The sequence below is a fragment of the Lissotriton helveticus genome (assembly GCF_964261635.1).
Source record: "Lissotriton helveticus chromosome 1_1 unlocalized genomic scaffold, aLisHel1.1 SUPER_1_unloc_6, whole genome shotgun sequence".
Lineage (NCBI taxonomy): Eukaryota > Metazoa > Chordata > Amphibia > Caudata > Salamandridae > Lissotriton > Lissotriton helveticus.
Genome location: NW_027611703.1, coordinates 1,024,375 through 1,046,328, shown reverse-complemented (window position 1 = coordinate 1,046,328; position 21,954 = coordinate 1,024,375). Strand labels below are relative to the sequence as shown.

At 41.2% G+C, this 21,954-nt stretch overlaps 2 pseudogenes; both read right to left on the bottom strand.

The window, feature by feature from the left end:
• The window catches only part of LOC144806295 (uncharacterized), a 50,827-nt pseudogene that overhangs the window by 6,648 nt on the left and 22,225 nt on the right, over positions 1 to 21,954 (bottom strand).
• Positions 6,377 to 14,701, bottom strand: LOC144806294 (uncharacterized; annotated as a pseudogene).

Below are 21,954 nucleotides of genomic sequence, written 5' to 3'. Positions count from 1 at the left end.
CTCTCCTTCCAGGGTAGGAAGAGAAATGGATCACCCTCTAAACGTGGTGGCGAGTAGTGCTATACGGTTCATAGCACCATTTATGCGAGCATAACTGGGGAAATGGTACAATGCACTGGGAAAATGGCATGTGATGACAATGTGACATGACCTTCCCACTACACATACTTTTACACTTTTTTTGGGCTGTCTGTGTCCAGTTTATCAAGGCTCAGGGTCTAGTTTCAAGTCAAGAGATAGTGCAGGATTAGACTAATTATAATGTCATACATTCCAACAAATGCCTTAACCATGTATGCCTTTACCCTGCATATGCCTTAAACACGTAACACCTTTACCACGCAAGTCTTTACCATGCATATGCCTTAACCATGCAAGTCTTTACCATGCATATGCCTTAACCACGCATAATGATTTACAACAATGGCCCTGCCATAAACCACCTCAAAATGACTTTATCCAAAGGACGATCAGCCGTACTCTCACTCCGTGTGCCACGAAGACGACAAACCATTGTCCAAGTGCTCACTACTGTTTTATTAATTCTATAATGCAGCAAAACCCAACACAGGATGCCTACGCGTTTCGGCTCACGCCTTCAACCGAGCAACCCAGTGTACCACAACCACAGTGTTTTTAAAACAAACATCACATGATCACTACACATTTAAGGTCTCCAACGCGGCTGTCCTCTAATCATCTATTACACGTTTTGTGATATACTGCTCCAATTCCCCTTGTAATTCCTCATTTCGCCCACATTGTCACATAGAAATGTTGGCAGTTTTCAGTGTTAAAGTAAAAAGATTCTCTATATTTCCAGATTTCATATTTATGGTGGGGCAGATATCTGCTTTTACCAGCCCCATTTGAACTAAAGAGATTATACGTAATGAGGCTTACCCGCTGGCTGACCTCCAGACTGTCCTGGGGCTTGTCTTTATGGCTGCTCCACCTTCAATTCTCTGTGGTTCACAAGTAACGTTCCCCAACGAACAGGGCTCTTAACACCTTAATATCTCGGTGGGATGGTGTACTTGCTTGCAGCACATACAGGAGATCACCATATCTAATTAAGTTGGCCAAACTTTATGACAAGGCCTAGAACACAAGCAAAGGTAATGCGCTGGGCAGCTTCCCGTACTTAGCTGTGTTCACATTCAGCCCTGTTAAGCACTGCCATGCTCCCCGATGGAACTTCCCGCCACTGACGGGGCGATAATCATTCCCAACTCTAAAGCAGATGTATTTCACGAATAGAACAATATCCAAGGAGTCTTTACTCTTCTATACAGCATCCCTCTCGCAAATAACATTTGTTCTCCAGCAAGGCTAGGTTACAGCAGTAGCCAGTGTGTCAGGAGCTCCAGTCTAAGAAAGACATTCCCTCTTTGACCTATGTTAAACTGTGAAATACAGCAATAATTAGGAGTTCAGTGAGCCCTGGTGCCACTGCACCTGCTGCGCAAAAGGAAGCCACGCCTCTAGTTTGAAAGTAGGAATGGAGGAAAAACAATCCGTGTTTGGGATAAATGTGATTACATAGAAAATTGCGGGTGTGCTCATGACATTTAATATGTTTTTTAAATTGTAAGGCAGGCTTGGGGAATACCTCATTAAAAGAGGCTTTCTATCTTCTATAGCAGAAAAGGGTGTACCTACAAAGAGATACACATACAAAGGTTTGCTCAGGTCCACAAACACACACACAAAATATGAACACACATAGAAGAGTCGGCGTAGTTGGCGGAGTACCACTATACCGAATTCTGTGGAATTGATCAAAAACTCTGTGAATTCTGCTCCGCAACTGCATTCCGTCTCACCACAATTAAGAAAACAGAATCCTCACATACCCTTGGGAAAACGACAAGTAACATTATCACATGCTAAAATGCATATAATCATCTAACAAAAGTGAAAATAAAAATACAGCAAGCAGTGAGAGACGTGATGATTCTGGGGTCCTTCCTAACCTAGGGAGAGGACCAAGAAGAATCCTTGAACACAAACAGCACACGATGCTGACATGATTTGGTGATGGTCCCATCCTCCTAGGACCACCCCAAGCACAGGTATGGGCAAAAATACAATCCCAACCAATGGCCCTGCAAAGCATTATGGGACGAAATTCTAGAGTGCAGTGAATATTATAGTATCCAATATCAAAACCCTCCTCAGGGGTAGGCTCTCCGGCTCAGCTGATAGCTAATACAATAATATTCACTAAACTCTAGAATGTTGCCCCATAATGCCCCGTTTTCAGCAAGCAAGAGCATTTTTTTCTGTTCTCGCTTGCTAGAAGTGGAACACAGTTTGCTGTGGCTTGGCCGGAGCGGTATAGCTCCCGCCAAGCCACAAAAACCAGCTATGTCCCAGGGGTGGGCACCCCGGGAAATAGCAGGAGTCTGCCCTGGGGGTACCCTGGGCCATTATTGGCTGCAGGTTCTTCATATTTTCCCCAGGGCTGCGGAGGGGCCATGTGACCCCCGCAATACATTTAACAAAAAGAGGTGGCAGTCCCTAGGGTTGCAGGGGGGTCTGTGTGGCCCCCACACATCAATTAAAATTAGAGCCCTGATCTACCTGATTGTTTTAATTGTGCCGAGGGAGACGCGGCAAAGATATGTAACAAGTCAATTGTATGCCTACTTTATGCAGATGATATTGTATTAATGGACCTAACCCCTATTGGGTTGAACAGATAGTTGATTTCCTTGCAGAACTATACAGTCGATCACTTTTCGAAAATAAATGTTTCAAAAAGTATAATTTTAGTAATGAAAAGTAAGAAAAATAGAAAATTATGTAATTTCAATGGGCATATAGGTTATGAAAAATTGGAGGTTGTAGATTCATATCCTTATTTAGGGAAATTAATAGCAGGTAGCACAAAGAACAAACTCCATATTGAACACAGCGCAGCTAAAGCAGTATCACACGCCAATGGTTTGTGTATTTTTTATAATGCTATGGGCAGAAGGCATTTCTTACATTTATTAATGGCTTTTAAAGTAAACATTCCATCAACGCTGCTTTATGCCATTGAATCCATCCCCATCAAAGATTGGAATTTTTTGGACAGAATTGAAGGTCAGATATTATGCAAATTATGTCATTTTAATACTTTAGTTCCATCGGCTTCTATTAGGCTGGAATTTGGCTTAATAAGCTCCTACATTCAAGGTTTAGCTAGGGTTTTACGTTGGGGATACTAGTTGAAAAATTCAAAGCGAGACTCATTAAGAGGGATCATGTGTCAAGAAGTTTTTGGAGTTCGGGCAACTAATTATTCCTTTTATCATTATTTTTTATTTGCACAAAAAACCTTCTCTATACAAGAAGATTTAGTGAGTACTCTTCTTCCTTTAGAATTCAAATCTTTCTTAAAAACCTTTAGTGGTAAGAATAGTTTTTTTTTTTTCAGAACAAAATTTTATTGGTTTTAGAAGCTGATAGAATACAGGAAATAGATCACCGCTCCCAAGAATCAGAGAGACAGTGTACTCATAAAAGGATCTCGTTCAAATACATTCAGTCAACATTCCCCCCGTGCCCCACCCTCCGCTAATCCACCCGGTACCCACCCACATCCCCGCACGGTGTCAACAGTGACCATCAAGAGGAGCTTAGCAATTAGAAGAGCTGCATGTGTACCTCTTTACCCAGAGTCAGGTAGGGCGCGATCTATGTCGGTGGCCCGAGGCGCCGGGGGGTCCAGCAGTAGGCCCCGGTAGTCCGCCCACTTCTTCCAGACCTTAAAGTGTTGTTGGGCACCCCCTAGGCTCAAAAATTGCGCGTTCCAAACCCATACTATAGTCCAAGCCCCGTTTCCATACTGCCAGCAACGGGGCCCAAGGTGCCAGGTAAGATTAGTTTTAATAGAGACATTGGATTCTGTAATTCCAAAAAGAGACTTGAGTTAATTGTAAGGAAAAACACACCAAAAATTCCCAAAAATATGTATATTGAAATTTAGAGTATGGACCCCGAAGACTTCTCACACTATGTCGCATGAATCTTCTATCTCTAAACAATCTAACTGCACACTGGTCCCCAAATCTGAGTAATGGAAAAATCTGTAACCTTTGCAATCTGAGTGTTCAGACCATGGATCATGTTTTGTTTGCATGTCCCGCATTGACGTCGAGCCGCCGCCGTTGGCTACGACCAATGTTCTTACAAAATGGCGTCAAAAATGTAACTTCAGCACGCATTTTTCAATTTTGTCCAAAAAATGAAGCGGTGTGTTTAAAACTTTTTAATTATTTTAAGGAGTTTATGTGTATATTTTAATCCTGTTTTCTACGGTTGTTCGCACAAGAGGGATATGCTGTGTTCTTGTTCCACCTTCCGTTCCGCTGCTAGCTTAAAATCTGTGATAAAGTGAGATACTGGACTGCGTTCACACAAGTATTGCTGCTACTGTATTGCTTTCTGGTTAGGATAGGATATGTTATATAAATTTTGTTTGCTGCTAAAATCAAAAAGGCGGCTGAGGATGAATTCTACATTTTTATCTTGTATTTTAAATTGTTGATATTTATTGCCCCCGGTTCACTTTAGTTCTTTCAGGATACATCTTGCCATTTTATTCCGTTTACTGTTTGTGGAATGAGTGCTGCTATATTTACATTTTCTTGTATTAACTTGTATGCATTTTATGTGGACCTCATTTGAGTTCCAAATCTTAATAAATATTTGAATCAAATTTAATAGAGCCCTGGAGAGGTGGTCCCTGGGTCTCCGGGAAGACCACGCAGGCCCCCCCTTCCAAATTGACAAAAGGCCCAGGGAGATGGCATTCCCCGGGGCCACAGGGGCTCTGTGTGGCCTACCACATTGTCGAGCCCTGTACAGCCTCCCCCACTGCCCAGGAACCACCACCTCCCAGGTGCTTATTTAATTATAGTTGGGGGGGCTCTTTGACTCCCCACCTGCGCCGGTGTCTGCCACCTCCCTGGGGCTTTCTCTTTACACAAAGCTTGGGTCGCGCGGACCCCCCTTCCTCCACCCTGGGGGCTGCCACCTTCTCAGTGCTTTAATTTCTCCGTGGCCTTGGCGGCAGCTGATTAGGTGCTGATCTGAGGGGGCGGGGACGGGCAGCGAGATGAGTGGTGAGGATGGTGCGCTGCTAAAGGAAGGGACAGCCTGGGATGGAGGGAGAATGAAGGCAATGGTAATGGGATAGACAGAACGAGAAAAAGTTTGCAAATATGGAGAGGGGAAATCAACGAAAGAAAGGATGGCAATGAGATAGGAAAACAGGAAATGAGACAAGCAAAATGGTGGCAGCAGCTGTGGATAAGCCCCGTCCTTTTCAGACTGGGGGGGGGCGAGCTCAGCCATGACACCACCACGTTTCTCCAAGGCGAAGCAGGAATGCCTCGGAGGCTTGTTTTTTGTTCTCTCCTCTTCCCATTGGCTGGAAGGTAAAATTCCAGCCAATGGGAAGAGGAAAGAAAGAAAAGAGAAAGAATGTAAAAAACACACCCCCTAATCCCAAAAAGACAGGGCTTAAACGGAGTGACGCCCCTCTCCTCCAATGGCTGGCCTCCGTTTAGGAAGCCAGCCAATGGAGAAGAGGGGCGGGTTCAAGCCCCCATACTAAAAAACATAAAATCTCGACAGCGAGACTGCGCAAGCGCAGTCTTCGCTAGGCCGAGACGTAAAAAGCAGGTTTTAGACGGGTGAGACCAGCTATTATCTTTTTATAACTACTCTCTAATGACACTGTTTTGCATATGCTTAACTTTTTACTGGTCGCTGTTAGCCTCAGGTCAAGCTGGAACTCCCTCCCGACCCACCTCGGTCTGACCCAGGACCACCTTGCCTTCAGGAAGCAGCTCAAGACCTGGCTGTTCGAGCAGTAGCGGACCCCCCCTCCCCTAGCGCCTTGAGACTCTCCGGGTGAGTAGTGCGCTATATAAATGCTGTGATTGATTGATTGATTGATTGAGATGAACTTTTGTACTGTAATTCATGAATTTTTATCTTGGATTTTGATTAACTTAGACATATTATATTTGTAAATCTGTAACTTGGAAGATGGTTTATCATTTTGTAAATGACCTTTATTGTTTTCTTTTATAAAACTGAATAAGGTTTGTTGATAATAATCACTAGGGGATTCAACATGATAGCATGGTATCCCTCACAATAACTCCAGGAGTCACAGTCCACACAATGTACATGCTTTGTTCCCCCTACTCCAACCTTACATATACCCCCAATCACCTGCCCAAAACTCTGCCTGCTGATGCCAATGTGGTACTCCGTCAACCCGCAGACAATATTTTTGGCCCCTTTGAAAGTGCCCATACAATAAAAATGCTGCAGTTGTAAACACATATCAACTACCATTTGTTGTGTTTGAAACATTTTATTGAATAATAAAACCTAATAAACATAAGCTGATTATTAAAGCAAAACAGAACATCAGTTGCCATACACATAAGAGACGAAAGGTGTACATAAAAATCAACAAACTGTAACTTAGCAAAGTTAGGAACAGCACAATTCTTAATTTCGGGCAGTCTTTAAAGTTCAACAATAGAAACATTCATAAAGAACAGGAAAGGAAAGAAAGAAGGTGGGATACAGTGGTTTCATTAATGTAATGCTTGCTACATATAGAAAAACAAATACTAATTATTTTCCTTAAGCAATAAAGTCCTCACATTAAAATACTAAGAGAGATATATTGAACAATGAACATTTCATGTGTAATTAGAATTCAATTTGAATATTTTAACCTTCTCAGCATTATTTGATTACAACCTGAATGCTTTCTTGAAAGGACCCACCTCATGGGGTTCAAAATGACATCTTTTCTAACAATAGGATTAAAATGAGAAACTTGAATTTCAATTCGATTTTTTGATTTAAGCCTTTTTAGAGATCAACAATTTTAAATATATACAAAATCCATACACTTTTGTAAAATTGTCACCTAAACTTGAATTCAATCCACCTTTTGATTAAACACTTCCCATTCCAGCAAGCATCACAGGACCACTTGTTGTTATCTTCCCAATTAGTGATCATGTTTCAGATGGCAACAACAATAAATATGTTTAGAATTTTACCTCCGAAAGCAAAAACATGCTATTTCTGAATCATGGTGCACAATAAAATGTAGGAACAGAAGGGCATCTTTAGGTATAGCATTCATTAAGGTTTGACCAGGCTTGAAACTAGAGTTCCTAAACTTTTGGACATTTAAATGTCATATTTTAAAAGAATTCACACAGACACAGCATGAGCTCCGTGAAAAATTGAAGATGAGTGAATTGTACTTAGACAACATGTGCTGATTAGTAATCTATTGATGTAAATAAAATACAGTGGTAAGGCAATGCTTGTGGATCTAATCTATTCAGATTTTAACTCCATAGTTTGTTCAATAAATTGACTTTGAAGGTCCATCTCTCAGATCAGTTCTATTCCAGTTTTAGTTGCAATAACATTAAAAGAGATCAATAATAATTAGGTTTTAAAAGCCATGGGTGGAATAGATCCTTGGTCTAAATCTAGATTATTGTCTGCAATAGAAACCTGTACAAATAGATCAAATATAAAAGCATTGAAAATGTTTATTATAGTGGTTTAGAGTAAACACAGATAACACACATTGTTCCTGGAACTCAGAAAATATATTGAAAGATTATGATTACAACCTATTTTATGTCCAGAGACCGGTTTAGATGCTTTCCTGTTTAAGTGACAACATTTGCAAATATATTTAAGAAAACATTAAAGCTGGATGTCAGAAATTCTGTCTTTAAGCATTGTGTAAGAGTTATGTGTGATTGTTTTTATTTGATCTGAAGCAACACTAACACTAAATAGGTACGTGCACCGGTTATCATTCAACTAACATTATTAGCAAACTTAATTTGGAGGGAATTGAGAACAATTGACTCATGTACCAAGGGTTTTATGTTTAAAAAATCCACTGGTTCGGTAATTCCCAGAGTTTGCAAATGCTAAACCGCTTTTTGAAATGTACTAAGCCCATTTAACAATTAAGAATTTGGAAGGGGAATGTTAATAGTGTCCCTTCTAAATACGTAATACATCCTTAAGGTATGTATTAAGCTTTGAAACCATACGTGGGTTGAAAAACAGTAACAGGAGGTAGTAACCCAAGGGGACATTTGTGAATCTGAAAGTAAAATGGGGTGCATTAAAAATGCCTTTATTTAAAAGCCATCACAGACACAGTAGTGTGCTGACTCCACAAGCAACCAGTTTTACCAAATGGATTATTAATACATGAACCTCAGTATTTCCTATATATTGTTGAAATGTAGTCTCTAATGTTTTTGTCATGTGGTGTAAATGTTTGTTTCTATTATTTTATTTTCCATTTCCATATTGTCATGAAATGTACCTATTCTTTTTGTCAAACATACTGAAATATCTTTGTCACAATTTTTGGGGCATTCTAAAAAGTGTTTTCACTCTCTAACTTAAAGCTTCCTAAGAAAAATACTGACGCGCAGTCCTGGTTTCTCCTAGATCATTTAGCTTTCTCACTAAATCAAGCACAATATTGCTTTGAGAGAGGTGGTTATTGTAGTTAAACGCACTGGAGTTAGTTTAGAAAAGACAAATATAGAATTTCCTTTATCTTTAGAAATAATACTTTCAAAAGTATATGTGCAATAATTTCAGATAATTTACTGATAAAGATATCAGATAAAGATCCCCTAATTTCTTATACCTTGTGGTATTAAAAATCTGCATGAATTAACAGACTTCTCTTCTAGATAAATCCAGGTATGAGAAGTCATTAAATGCGATTATCAACTTTCCGTTATTTTAACACATTTTCTCAGTGCACAGAGTATTTTCCCTACATAGATCACATTTCATGCAATGGTCTGTGCTTGAACGTACAATGAAGGGGTAAAAATGTATTTCTACCACAAACAAGAAACCCTTGGGTCTATGAGGATTACTGTTGCAAATGAAGACCTAGCTAAGATGAAATATCCCTTTAAAGGGAAGATTTCCCTCACCCACCATAGTTGGCATGCTTCCTTATTGGGAATATCCTTGCACTGTGATACAACCCCCTCACTGAGAGGAAGGAGTTCAGGCATATTTTGTTATAGAGAAAGGTATAACTAAATACCACAATAATGAGCTCAGGGTAGTGGGGGCAGCAGAGGGAAAGTTAAAACTGGCTAAGTGTTTAGCCATGCAGATAAAGTAACAATGTGAAATAATTTCTATTAAAAAAAGAAGACTATAAACTAAGCTAGACGTGACTTTATAACTGGTTAATCAAACGTTTCTGGAGGTTTAGTATATATAAACAACTCCTTTCTATGGTGTGTCATAAAAATGATGCTCTAAATTTTGGTAAGAGTACACAATGTCAAAATATTCAATACTGCTTTTATATCCATTTACCTTTGAAAGCTTGAAGTAAAAGACAATTCTAAATGTCATTTGCTTATGAGTAGGCGCTAATGACTATTTCCAGATGACAATGTAGTTAACATTTTTTTGTATAAGATGTGTTAGAAGTATGGGTAGGGAAAATGACTATTTTGGCCAAGGGCTCCCCTTTCTATATGCATGCCAGTTTTAATTTGTAAACAGAATCACAATTTTTTATGTGGTACACTGTAATGTTAGATGAATCTATTTTATCCTTCTGATAAGCAAGGGATGACGATGAACCGTTTTTTCGTCCCTGGTTTTAAATGGATTCAGGTTGGAACAGACGAGGTGTTGGTTGACTTTGCCTCAGAAAATGGTTGTTTCTCGCATGCTGCTTTCATGCGACTTAAATCCCTTCAGTGGAAGAGGCGGCTGCATGCCTGCATATATGGCCAGATCAGTACTTGGCTGTTTTGGTTCCACAGTGGGGCTAGAATAGAAGCTGTTAAGGGCTTCCCATTGGTGCAGCAAGTACAGTGGCACCGGCTCCCAGATGCCTTAAAGGCCCACTGAACCCTGATAACTGCTGTTTGTCACAGTTCAAACAGAGGCCTGAGGTGCCCAGAGAACAATGATTATTACTGTTTTCCACAGTCCAAACAGAGGGCAGGGGTCACATTTCCTTTCTTGCCTTGGGGCCCAGGGAACACTGGCTAGGCCACTGGTTAAGGATGCAGCATGGAAAAGGTGGCGAGACAGGTGGATTATTTAAACAGCTCGATGATGACTTCATGCCTGGGTATTAAAGTATTCATTGCAATTAAAGACTGAAGCAGGAATAGATCTCATAATATAGGAAGGCCTATCTACAAATGCAGCTCGATTAACGGCTGCCTTTTTACTTCTCACTTCTCACCTCTCCTAATTTACAGTTTTATTTTAGATGCAGACTGAAATTGTGACCAATGAATATGTTTATCTATCTTTAGGTTCCAAATGACCCATCTTTTCCATATGCAAGTATCAGACAGGTCGGGAAAGCCTAATGGCTTTGAACTTGATAAAGCCATATTAATCACTGTCTTGAAATGCAAATGGCAGCATTAGGCACGTAGAGGTGTAATCTACGTAATCTCATTATGTTCAGGGTACGGGAGGGTGTTGAGGGCATAAAGCACTTTGACAAAAACATTGCTGCCACCGTAGAAATTCAATCTTCCTTGTCCTACCCTAGTATACAAGTAGTACCACATTCTTTGTATACCTGAATTAAAACACAAAATAATACCGTATTTAAAGGCCCAGTTCAGAATTACATGGAAGGTGCACCATCCCAGACTACACAACGATGCAGTCTTTAGTGGGTGCTATCATCCCACACAGGGGGAGTACACCAGATTATGCTGGAAAAAGCATGTGGTGCCCCAACGTAGGTACAGTTGTAAACCTCCCAGTCTGCTTACAAAGTAAAGTGTCTGGGAGCTATTAAACGAGGTGGCCCGTTTCCCCTGCAGGTGGTTGGGGTCTGTCACCATCCTGTCATGTGGGGGTATACAAGCCTCCTGACTGCTTGTTTGCCCTTTCACCCGTGTCAGTAATACAGTGCAGTCGCAAGACAAAAGGTTTTCCCACATTTGAACGTGGCCATGCCCAAATACAAAGGAAAACATGCCCGCTTAGAATCTCTCCTACGTGATCCACGCTACATAAAGGGCTATGGAAGTGTCTGCAGCCTCTTCTGTAGAACAAAAGCCAAAATGCCCATGGGACGCAGAAAGAGGGTGCACTCTGATGCTTCATTATGTACGAGGACCTTTGGCGTTCGTCTGTACTAAGCTAGTGACAGAGTTAGTGGAGTGTTTATTGCCCTCTATGTCACTCTACTTCTAAGCACCTAACACAGCTTGTACAGTGGTTACTGTCATATGTTCACCTACATTATGCTTAATATAAATAGTGCACAATTTCGGCGTTTGTTTCTGCCTACAACGTGGACCTGATACAAATAGCAGTACCTACAAGTTGGATGGTACAATTCAACGAGAGTCTAGGATACTCCAGCACAGATGACTTTGCATCACCATTACAGGGTATCAGTCTTGATGGCAAGCCAACTTTGTATACATTATTATCAGAGACTATACTTGCCTCTTGGATACAACTTTACAACAGGATTTTATGAATTTTCGTACAGTTGTATTTATATAATAAAACAACCTACCCATCATAATTGATCTATCTATTCATCTTTTTGGGTTCTGGAGTAGCATGCTACTCGCTGAAAAGCACTTCAACACTTCATATGGGGTAGAAAGCGCTATATAAATGCAAAACCTTCCCTCTTCTATCCCTCCACTCTCTTTTTCAACCCAACTAACAGACCAACAAGTCCAGCTCTCAAATACGTTTTATATTTCCCTACACTAATTCACCACTAATCATTTTTGGATCCTGGAGTAGCGTGCTACTCGCCGAAAAAGCGCTTCAAATTGACCCTAACGCACTCCGCTTCTCGCAGAACTCTGCGTTGAGCGGTTGAGTTTTTTTGACATTTTGCGGAGTTCTTCATTGCAGAACACCGCCAAGGCCTAATCTTATCATAAAAATCTAGATTTCAGTCATATGTAAAGAAACAAGTGTGAGTAGAAACCTTTTGGGTGGAGAAAATGTAAGACATTAATATTGTGAATTTTGTGTTAATTAGTTGATGTTTGCAAGTACGAACACTTCTCTGTGTCAAGTAAAGACCTTGAGAGTTTGGTAACTTTCAGATACTCAAATTGTGGATTTTGTTGCAATTAAAACATTTTCAAGGCCTGAAATTTCTTTGGAGGTTGCATGCGGGCAGCCTACGTTATCCTGCAAGAATTTCTTGATGAATTCTATTGCAACTAGAAAATGTGCTCTCTCATGTAAAGTCAGGTTGTTAGAAGCTTTTCTGCAACTCAAGATACGCCTTACTTTTCACCTGGTGTGGGTGCATTTCTCATGTTAAGTGAGATCTCCTTTCTGAGTATAACGTTTCTGCCTTTCCCCTCCTGTATAAGGCTTTAGTCCAGTGTGAATTCTCTCATGTGAAATGACATTGTATTTGTGAATAAACCTTATCTGACATTCCGAACACACATAAGGCTTTTTTCTCCCTTGTGAGTTTGCTCCTGACAAGTGAGAAGTAATTTGTGACCAAAACTTTGCTTGCATTTTGAGAACTCATAAGGTTTTTCCCCAGAGTGGGATCTCTCATGAAGCATAACTCTGTCTTTCAGATTCAAGCTTTTATGGCATAAGGATTTTCTCCAGTTTAGAGTTTCTCATGGTGAGATAGCGTTTTTCTCTGCAGCTTTTCTGGCATTCAGAGCACTCATAAGGTTTTCATCAGTATGGAGTTGATTATGGTTGGTGAGGCTGTGCCTATCAAAAAATAGGAATTTCTGGCATTCACAGCTTTGGTAATGTTTTTTCCCTGTGTGCGTCTGCTCATGTAGAGTGAGATTGCATTTACAATTGATGCTTTTCTGGCACTTGGAGCACTGAAGTATTTTTGATGGTGTGTTTTCTTATGGTGCATGTAACCATCACTACCTCTGAATCTTTTCTGACATTTAGAGCACTGATAATGTTTTTCCCCCAGTGTGGATTCTCACATGTGCAGTGAAATCAGATTTACAGCTGAAACATTTTTGGCATTCGGAGCACTGATAAGGTTTTTCCCCAGTGTGGGTTCTTATATGGTGAGTGAGATTGATTTTTTCACTGAAACATTTGTGGCATTCAATGCACTGATAAGGTTTTTCCCCAGTGTGGATTCTTATGTGCCATGTGAGACTACTTTTTATACTGAAACATTTCTGGCATTCAGAGCACTGATAAGGATGTTCCACAGAATGGGTTATTGAATGTTGAGAAAGACTCTGTTGGTTACAAAACCTGTCTTGGCTTTCAGAGCACTGATAAGGTTATTCCCCGGTGTGGAATCTCACATGTGCAGTTAGAAGTGATTTATGGATGAAATGTTTTGGGCATTCAGAGCACTGATAAGGGTTTGCCCCAGTGTGGAGTCTGATGTGCCGTGTGAGACTACTTTTTAAACTGAAACATTTCTGGCATTCAGAGCACGTATAAGGTTTTTCCCCAGTGTGGTTCATTGCATGTAGAGAAAGACTTTGTTTTTTACAAAACCTTTTCTGGCATTCAGAGCACTGATAAGGTTTTTCCCCAGTGTGGATTCTTGTATGTTCATTGAGTCTTTTTTTTAACCTGAAACATTTCTGGCATTCTGAGCACTGATAAGGTTTCTCTCCAGTGTGAGTTCTTCTATGCCGAGTGAGATGGGTTTTGGCATTGAAACATTTCTGGCAATCTGTGCACTGATAAGGTTTTTCCCCAGTGTGGGTTAATACATGTTGAAAAAGATTTTGTTTTTTACGAAACCTTTTTTGGCATTCAGAGCACTGATAAGGTTTTTCCCCAGTGTGGGTTAATACATGTTGAGAAAGACTTTGTTTGTAACAAAACCTTTTATGGCATTCAGAGCACTGATAAGGTTTTTCCCCAGTGTGGGTCCTTATATGTACAGTAAGGTCTCTTTTGTCACTGAAATATTTCTGGCATTCAGAGCACTGATAAGGTTTTTCCCCATGGTGGATTCTCATATGCTCAGTGAGATGAGATTTACGGCTGTAACTTTTGTGGCACACTGAGCACTGAGAGTGGTTTTTCCCAGTGTGCATTCTCTCAAATTCAGTGAGATGAGATTTATGGCCGAATCTTTTTTGGCACAGGTAACTTTTTTCCCCAACTTGGGTTACTTTGCTTTGATTGAGGCGAGTTTTAACACTGAATTTGTTCTCACAGCCCGTGTTTTTATAATGTTTATTCCTAGAGTTAATATCTCTACATTTAGTTTCCTCTTGCTTATATGCCACGGTAAGAGTGAACCCGATTTTAGAGTCGGGCTTGTTTAGATAATGTTCAGCATTTACCTTTACAAGAAATTGTGTGTAATCTTCTTAACACTTAAATTGAGCAAAATATGTCTGGAAGCAGCCCTGTAACACCTGTCGTAATGTTTCTAGCAAATAACAGTCTTTTGGTTATAACCTCTCCGGCAGCAACTTATTTTGTGACTGAAGTTTTTCTCAAATCTATTTGTATAGGTTCTTAACAATGCAGTGATAAGGTGTTAGTCTGATATTTAATGATTAAACTGAGAAGTACCTTTTTGCACTGGCATAATGGCAGTAACTGAGAACATTAGAACATGCACAGTAATATTGTGTCTCACCAGTCGCAGAACATCAGTTCCTTTTACCCTTTCTATGTTTGGTGGAAGGTTAAGGATTGTAGTTCTGAAGACGAGGATTTATTTACATTACCCATAGCGCAATGGTGCTCATTTAATCCATTTTTATATTTAACAGTTTTACATATCACTCCTGCACAACAGATAATGTTGAGGCGATTTACATAGAATTACAGAACAGTACACAATAAAAAGGAAACAATCTGAGATGGTCATGAACACAATAAAGTGGTGAATTTTTAAGGTTTTCGCCAGAGTGAGCAGAGGGGGTCGTGGTGTTGTATCCCAAGGTAGATAGTCTCAAACTTGCGTAACTGGTTAAAAACGGTTGTTGAACAAAGGTGATTTTCCAATCTTTTGGTTGTTAGCGTGTCAGCTTCGGAGTCTTCTTTCAGTGTCGTTTCTTTGATGGTCTGCAGAAGAAACCTTTTGTTATATCTTTCTTTTATGCAGTGTGTGCTTCCACTCTGGTATTACATGATGCTTTAGATCATGCGTGCTTTAGATGAACGTTATTCTGTCATGCTGCGGCAATTTGTCTTTCTGATACTATTTCAGATGAGGATGTTGTGATTGGTCTTTCTGGCATTATTTCTGATGCTGTGTGGACAGATATGACTTTGCTCTGGGTTAATGAAATGCAAAATTAGAGACTTCACTTACATGTATAGTACCTTCCTCAGCTCCCACTTCCTCGCCACACCAAGATTTTAGAAATTGTTTAAACTTAGAATGCTGGATGTCAATCAGTTTTTCAAAATAAACCTTCTTATGGCACTAACATTCAGTTGGCTGGTGCTAAATCTTGCTTTCTTCGTCCATAATTTCAATCACCTATAGTATTAAAATTAAATAGTTAATACATGTAAATCTCCCCAAAAATAATTTACAAGCCATATCAATGCAGAATTGCAGAATTTTGAAAGTGTTGAGCTGTTTTTCAGACAGAGCAGAGTGTGGAATGGTAGCCTGAGAGTACTTGGATCTATGAGTGAGGATTTGTAGAATTTCCAACATTTTATTAAGCTCAGAAAGGATAAATGTACCCTATGGACATGTAACATAGAATCCCAAAAGCAGACATTAAAGTCATATGGACTGGCAACAAAAAGATATTTAAAATAGAATACTATTAATTAATTTTAATGTAGATTTCTAGGATGGGAATTTCCCCTCCACGGACAACAGGCGTTTCCCCCGCCCTGAGTTACCACCTACTTGTATCTGGTATCCTGACTTTTGAGCTCTGGCCTCTGCCGCACGCAAGTCTATTGTGTGTTGCGGGGACTAATCCTAGACCTATCCCTCAACTATGGTCCACAGTATGAATCAAGGGCAATGAAATTAAGGAATACTTTCATGTGTGCATTTTATTCCACCTGATTATCAGTTGTTAGGCTTTTCTGCACCTGGATTTACCGGACAGAAAAATTAGACTGAAAAGACCCACAAGACTCTGGGTGGAGCAGAAGCAGCCAAGACTTATGCTGTTTTTTTACTAACTGGGGGAAACACACAATTCTTCCCTCTGTTAGAAAATGCTTTCCTCTTCCCTACCCTGCTTCACCCATCTCCCCCCAACCAACCACATGCATATATCTACCACCTGCTTAAAACAAGTGGTAAATAAAAGCAGAAAAACACTATAAATAGTGAATGGCATATGGTTTGACAGGGAGAAGAATCTGTTCCTCGTGGCAACTCCCCAGTCCATGGCATCAAACTTGTAACTGCACGTTACTGAGTTAAATCTACCACAAAACAATTACATAAGATTTTTCTGCCACCCCTGTACTATGCAACTTCTAACAAGGGACTATGAGAGATCTTGGACCGGTCCTGTGACCTGGAGGGTCACAGCAAGTGTGCCCTCATTTAAGGCAGAGGACTGTCATGGGTTTAACAGCTAGAGCGGTGATGGCAATGCATCCTGTTGTAAGGATCAATAGCCTGATGAGATCTTTGCATCATTGTCAGTGGAGTGGCTTTCTACTGACACACCCATGTAATGCTCCATTTCTATACCTGTGCCCAGACTTTGCAATAATATCAAGTGCATGTTTAGGGTGTTGGTGTGCATAGCATAAATGCAATGTGAGGGTGCATCACCTGCCTGCCAGTCGTGTAAACAAGTGGGACCATATATCCCTCTTTTATACCCTAGTTCAAAGTCCTCTGTTACCAAGGAATAATGTGCTCTACAAAGTACTCAGGTGCCTGCTGTGGCACCAGGGATGGTGTCAGCCTGACAGTTTATATAAGTTGAGGGGACATAATCTGCAGGGAAGGGAGTTTGACTATCCAGCAGGAGGACAACGCTGTCCTGGAAGAAGCAAGGTCCAACACATCCCCGTTATCTGTAGGGCGGGCCGGAAAGCCATCCAGCAGGACCAGCTAGTCTGAGGGACCCCGTCCCGCCAAGACTCTTCCAACAGTTGAAGGCAGAAAATAAAACTCTACAACATGATTGTTGAGGCCCAGTAGGACGATTGTGTGCTGCCAACCGTCCCGTTCAAGGTTGCATTTGCCAAATTCCTAACACAACAGAGTCTGATTCTACTGACTTCCTGTAGAGCCTGTGTTGGGCTTTTAGCTGCTGAATTTCTGACTACTCTGTGTCAGAGGCCCATGAAGGACTACAACTACTCGAGTGTCGAACACCCTGTCTGAGCTTACGCCTGTGGTCCAGCCAGCCACAGTATGGGCTCAATTGCTGATGGTCGGGCCTCCAGAGGGGCTGCACTTACCGACAGGCCAGGTGTGACTGCTACCTTGGAACTGCTGATCTTCAGGCAACTGCAAACGAAAGGCAGAGTGGGTGCCCTACAGAATGCAGCCCTACATCCAGGGCAAAAGGGATCCACAAAAGCCTGTTGGTGGGTCACTGCTCTCTCGAGTGTTCGGGCATGCCATTTAAGTGCCGGGAAACAGGAAAGAGACCCAGACAAGACTGACTCATCCTGTGAAAGGGTAAGATGCTTATGACACAGCATACAGGAATGGGGGTGACTGGAGTGACAGAACTGACACTATACTATATTCATGATACTCCTAAATGCCCTTAGAGGGGAAGAGGGGATCAGAATCGGATGCACCTGTCTGCAGCACATGGTAGTCTGGCATGCCTGCACTATCTTTTCACCCAGACACTCCATAAAGATGATTTTAGAGCTGCTACACACATATAAGTGGGAATCACAGACCATTCGCCGGTGGAGGTGCGACTCGATGGTCCGGTTTTGGACTTCATGCTATCCCCAAGGGTTGATCCGTGATATTTAAAAGACAAGACATTCAAAGCTCGTATGAGAGATGGAGCAGAATTCTACTTTAAGGAGAACGGGCGGGCTGTTGAATCAGCTTGCGTGCTATAGGATGAATTCAAGCCAGTGATCCTTGAGGACACTGACAACAAGGGGACGGAAATACTGGGAGAGACTTCCTGAAAGACCTGACCCTGCCAATGCTAACGAATGAGGACCAAGATGCACTAGCCCAAGACCTGACAGTAGACTAAATAAATAAGACAATAAGAACCTTGCAAACAGGGCAAGCAACAGGGCCTAATGAGCTCTCCTTAGAATTATATAAAAGCATGATGGATAAAATCAGAGAGTGCCTCCAGAGTAGGTTTCAGACTGCCTGAAAATAAGGGTGTCTCCCAGAGGACCAAAGAACGCCAGAGGTGGTGTCCATCCCAAAAAAGGACGAACCAGCAACTGAGTTTGGGTCTCATAGACCTATCCCCCTTCTTAATTTTGAGACTAGGGTCCTTGCGTTGGGGGGGGCGCTAGAGGGCGCACTGCGGGATGGCTGGCTGAAACGGCAGCTCCGCCGGATGGACGACTAATCACGCTATATCTCTACTATTCCACAACCGAATCCGCTAACTAATCCCCGACCAAAAAAAGCAATCTCAACCATCTATAGGAAGTTGATCTACAATTCTCTGGATCCCTTGGGGATGTTCCAGGAGGCCATTCACCAACTTTTGTGTTTTTCAAAAACAAGCTTACAAAGCTGGAGTTGGATTTTAAAAACCAATAACTAATCACCCTCACACCCTTGGAACTTTCTCCCAGATTAATTTTCTCCCAGGAAGTGTGATTCATTTAAAAACAAATTCTCATCACGACTGCCAGGTATTCCCTGGTGGTCCTGAATAAGAGAAAAATACATCAGACAGCTTGATATAGAGAGGAAGGGCCGTCCGATGTATTTACATCAATGCCACTCAAGTAAGGCTGGACTCATGACAATCCAGCTGACTTGCATTAGGTCAGGCAGACCATCCGTTTGTTGGACAGGATACTCCAACACGCTTGTGAAGGAGTACCCTGCTCACCAAACTCTAAATCAAGACCTTTATCTTGTCTGTGCTATGCATGTATCTCTAGGTCTGCTTCATTATGTCCATCAGTCTTTGTATTATCTACCTGTTATTGAGGCGTGTGTGTTTAGTACAGTGTAATCTTACGGTGTGTGTGTGGGTTTATTTGAACCCTGTGGTTTAATCTGCACTTGTTGTTTATGGAGTGTTATCACACTCTTGTAATTATAAAAAGTATGTTACAGGCGGCCAGATGTCTCTTGCCCCTGACTTCTGAGGAAGTAATGGTGCACAGTTAACAGCAGCAACATAGCAAGCTGTCAAGAGCCTGATTCACAGTTCGCTGGCCGGGTTACTCAGACACAAACGTGACGGATATACTGGCCACCGTATTACAAGCACCACTGAATATAATATATGGGAGCCTCATTTCTTTCTTTCATACTTTCTATTTCCCTTGTTTTTATTATCTTTACTAGCTGTACCCAGCCACGCGTTGCTGTGGCTCAGTCTGGTTAAATGGAAAAGAAAGAAAAGAGTAAGCGCACGTTTCTAATATGTTTAATTTCACAATGCTTGTGGGTATACAATATTTTTTGTTGTTCCATTGTCTGTGCAGATGTAGAGATTGTCTGGTTTGCCGACTCTAGAACACGCAACATATAATTGTCTGTGTGAGAAGCAATCCTTGTCCAGATCTAAACAGCACAATTCTAAAGATTGGCCCTGAGTTTTTTTTGTTTTTTTTTTTAAACAAACTGTATTGAAAACCACAGTTTGTAGTACATGTATCATAGCAAGTACTCATTTTTTTTTGTTTTTGCTGCTTGTTATCCTGTTTTTACTGATATCAATTTGATACATATTTAAATCACATCACATCAGTTAATATAACAGAAACAATCAGTACAGATGGTAGCTTTTGGACGCATCCTTAATATATAACATGTAATAGAACCGCAGGTCGCGGTTGCATTGTGTTCTTTTAAATTATGTTGCAAACTGAACCAACTCCTCCCCCCTTCCTCCACCCACTTCACGGTCTGCCATCCTGACACCAACTGTCCATCCTAATATATGTAGACTATTGTCTCTATGCGTCCCTTGTAGTTGTTGCGCATCAACCAAACGATAGGGTCTGTTCGGGCTTTCGATTAAAAATACGTGCGTATGCGACATGCGCGTTTCCGAACCCAATATTGTGTATATAACAACGCGCACGTATTCTAATCCACCGTTGTGGCAAAATTTTAAAGCAATCAGTGAAGAACTTTTGGAGATTTAAGATTTTGAACAAAGAAACACTTTACATTTTTAATTGCCTGTTTGGGCTTTCGATTAAAAACACGCACGTATTCGACACGCGCGTTTTCGAATCCAACGTTGTGTCAAAATTTCAAAGCAATCGGTGGAGTACTTTCGGAGATTTGAGATTTTGAACAACAAACAGTTACATTTTTATTTATATAGATAGACTTTACTTTTTTTGTCCTATTTCTTATTTCTTTTTCTGTTTATCTCTATTCCTGGCTATCTTTCATTCATTTCTTAAATTAAGAATGCTTAGCCTCCTAAAGCATTTTATTCATTCATTTGCATTTCTTCTTTCCTGTCATGGGGATGACTGCACAGATATCCTAACAAGTAGGATCTTTTGAATTCTGCATGAACCGGTTTACTAATGGTCCTAGTTGAAGTTGTCATTTAGAAGTTAAATATATGTTTCTTATGTGAGGTAGGGTGGGTATGTGTGAGAATGGGTGTGAGTGAGAGAGCGTGTGTGTCTGTGTGTCTATGTTATGTTATGTTATTTGTACTTGTAAAGCGCACTAATACCCTAGGGTGTCCAGGCGCTGAGTACTGGTGACCTGGGGAACATCAGCTGTTTAGTGGGAAAAGAATCATGTTGTCAAACCCTTGCGAAAAGAAAAAAGCTTTGGCGCATTTTTGAGATGAAACGGAAGTTCATTCAATGCTTTGGAGGCACAGTGGGGAAAACCTCTGCCTCCCCAGTTAGTTTTCTTAAAGGTGGAGGTTTGGACTAATGTGGATCCGGAGGAACGCAGGAACATACCATGTAAGTCTGGTTTTAAGAAACTCCGGACCAACCCCATTAACCGCCTTAAAGAAGACACAAAGTGCCTTGAAGCGTGATCTAAGTGGAACTGGGAGCCAATGCAGATTCTTAAGTTCTCCTTTGACCGAAGCAAACCTACGGGTTCCCGACAGCATTCTCGCTGCCGCGTTCTGGACCAGTTGCAACTTGTTCATATGTTGTTTCTGAACATTAAGATAGAGGCTGTTGCAATAGTCCAGATGGGACATAATGAGTGCAGTGACAACCGTCCTTAGGTTGTCTACCGATAGGAAGAACTTGATTTTTTTGCTGAAGTTACCTGATTCACTTGGTCCCCCATGGTGAGTTTGTTATCCACTATGACTCCCAAATTCTTAGCTTTCCTAGAGAGTGTAGGGCACGATCCCAGATCCTCCGGCCACCAGTCCGGGGTCCAGACCCAGGGATTATTGCCAAATTTTAACACCTCAATTTTAGCTGAGTTGAGTTTTAAACAGTTGGACGACATCCAGGTGGAAATAGAGCTCATGCAATTATAGAATCTCTCTCCCGCCTCCCTTTCCGCTCCCTCCGTCAGCGATAGCACAATTTGTGTGCCATCAGCGTAGGAGGTGAGCAGGAAACCAAACGACTGGATGACACTGGCCAGGGGTACCACGTAGATGTTAAAAGCCCTGTGGCACCCTGCCGAGCCCTGTTGCCATCTAAATCTACCGTCTGACAGGAAGGAATGTAGCAGTTTCCATGCTGAGCCCTTCACACCAATATCAGAGAGCCTGTTCAACAGGACCTTATGGGGGACCGCATCAAAGGCCGCGGATAGGCCCAGGAGGATTAAGATGGTATTAC